This window comes from Adiantum capillus-veneris, chromosome 17, assembly GCF_014529385.1.
Source record: "Adiantum capillus-veneris isolate H3 chromosome 17, ASM1452938v2, whole genome shotgun sequence".
Lineage (NCBI taxonomy): Eukaryota > Viridiplantae > Streptophyta > Polypodiopsida > Polypodiales > Pteridaceae > Adiantum > Adiantum capillus-veneris.
In genome coordinates, this window is record NC_140947.1 from 100,138,908 (window position 1) to 100,141,871 (window position 2,964).

Sequence of the window (2,964 nt, forward strand, 5' to 3'; positions counted from 1 at the left end):
CACCTCCTTGTGTCTCACATTCTCATGCAGAGCCAATCGGCAACACTCCTGCACCACCTTTTACACCCATCTCCTCACAGTTGACACCATCACTAACACCGTCCATCCCGACTGCCGCTACTTCCATCACACCGCAGACACTCGGTGCTCCACCTCGTGAGCTCCCATCACCTTCGCTACAGGTCTCACCTTCACAATTGCCATATTTTTTTCACAACTCCCACGAAACATTGCCAGTTACTCCCATCCCAGCAGATGTCGACGAAGTCGAGCCTCATAGCTCTACTTCTACCACCTCGCCATCGCAACACACTTCGGCTATACACTTGGACCAAGCCGCCTCTAGCTCGCATGGTCGCACTCGCTCTCTTCGTGAGATTTATGAAGCCACCAATTTCTCTATTGTCCTCAGTGATGAAATGATTCTTGAACATCCACCAGAGACTCTTGAAGATGCCCTTCCCCTCTCTGTTCTCGATGCCCTCGCTTCTAGCGAGAGCAAGGAGTGGCATGCTGCCATATTGGATGAACTCCAAGCCCTCAAAGAAGCTAACACTTGGGAGCTTGTGCCACCTCCTAAGAATCATAACATTGTCTCTTGCAAATGGCTATTAAAGAAGAAATACCACCCCAACGGCTCAGTTGATCGCTACAAGGCATGCCTTGTCGCTCGCGGATTCACTCAACAACAAGGTGTGGATTACTTCGACACCTATTCACTAGTACTGGGTATGACTGCATTTCGGCTTCTTATTGCACTTGCTGCTAAGTTTAATCTTCTTTTACATCATCTTGATATAAAAACTGCCTTCTTACATGGCTTGCTCCAAGAGCTCATCTATATGCTACAACCTCCTCATTTTGAAGACCCTCACCACCCTGATTATGTATGTAAATTGCATAAGCCCATTTATGGCTTATAACAGTCTGCACGAGAGTGGTACATCCGCATGCACCACTACTTGCTCAAATGTGGCTGGGAACGTCTTATGGCAGACTATAATATCTACATATGGCAGACCTCTAAAGGCATGGCTATCTTAGGCCTCTTTGTGGATGACATTCCTCTTCTTGGCACATCAGAGTACATGTTGCTACAAGCAATTGATTGCATCTCTCATGAATTCCCAGTAACCGACAAAGGACCTATGACTTATTTTCTCAGCATTGAAGTCATAAGAGATCCAGTAGGTAAATTTATCCAATTATCCCAATCCAAATACATTGAAGAACTCCTCCTCTTCTATGGTATGTCTGCTTCAACCCCTGAGTTTACCCCTTTGCCTATTAAGCACAAGCTTGCTCCTGAATTTCATGATTACACTCACACTGATGCACTCTACTGCCCATCCTTTCATTTCCCAAAATTTTGCGGACAATTACGTTATCTTATCTCTTGCACCCGTTTCGATCTTTCCTACACAGGCCATATCCTCTCTCGCTCTATGTCAAAGCCCTGTAAAGTGCACAAGCAAGATGCAAAGCGCACCCTTCGCTACTTACGCACCACTCAACATTATGCCCTCACTTACTATTACGACCCCTCTAGCCCCATCTCTATTTCAGGATATGTTGATGCCAACTGGGCTGGCGACGACCCTCGATGTTTTTCTACAGGGGGCTATGTATTCACTTTGGCTGGTGGTCCTATCTCTTGGCAAACCAAACAACAATGTTCTATTGCAAGTTCTTCTACTGAAGCAGAATACGTTGCTGCTGCTCTTGCCTCCCGTGAGGCTCTTTGGATCTCTAAATTGATCAACGAATTGAAGCTACCCTTCAATATCTCGACTGATCCAATCACTCTTTTTTGTGATAATCAGTCAACGATCGCACTTACAGAATCACTTTCCTTCTCATCCAAGCTCAAACACATTAAGATAAGCTTTCATCTCTTGAAAGAATTAGTCGCAAATGGCTTCATCAAGCTAGTGTAATGTTCCATCTGCAAAAAATTGGGCAGACTTTCTCACCAAGTCTGTGCCCGCCTCTAAACAAACAGCTTCATCGCGTAATTTGAGTTTGATCCCTACTGGATGAACTTCTCATTGAGGGGGGATAGCATGTATCTACGACATGGCTACTTCACAAAGCTCTTTTGTTCATCAATATCAATGTTACAACGAGAAGTCCACCCTTAAGGGGGGATGTAAAAGTAACTTATGATTTTAATAAGTGTGGACTTCTTTCCACCTACCTCTTTTCCCAAAGTCCTTACACCTAATTCCCACATGGACTCCTTTTACCTATGCAAGTTTCAACATGTGTCTATTCCCACCTACCTATAATTCACATGTGATGGATAATCCTCACTCCCTCAACTTGTATATAAATCCCATTAGCTGCCCTCATTTGTAACAAGGTCTTCACTCTCCATTCAAGTGCAATCTATTGTCATTGCTCTATTTCTATTTTGCACTCTCTTATGTATTGACATTAGCATATTAATTAATAGTGATATTAATCACATTTAAGTTAATCTCTAATTTCTCACACCTCTCTCACCCTCGGCCATTGTGTGTGACTCTCCTGCTCAAAGAGCCTCTCAAGCTGTGTTTGACTAATTGGTGTCCATCTTTGCCTCGATGTCAGCTTATGGCCCATAAAATGTAGTGACGAGTCGAAGGGGATCGAAGGGCCTAACCATAAACCTGATGCAGAGCCCTACTGTACCATGATGGCCTAGTGCATCTCCACAAGTTACTGACTGCATAACGTCATCACCAAGCCATGCCCTGCTGTATCATCGAGTCATCACATATGCACCCAAACCCACTGCATCATCCACTAAATTGTTGCGCTGCCCTCATAGCTCTTCGTTGCCAACATTTGTTGGCCTTGCTACAGCTTGCGTTCCCCTTAGTCAGAGCAAAGCCCATGAGCCTTGGACATCACGATTCAGTCACATATATTTTTTATTTGGCCTTGAAAAAATAAGAGATGTTCCCACATAGTAGCAATGGA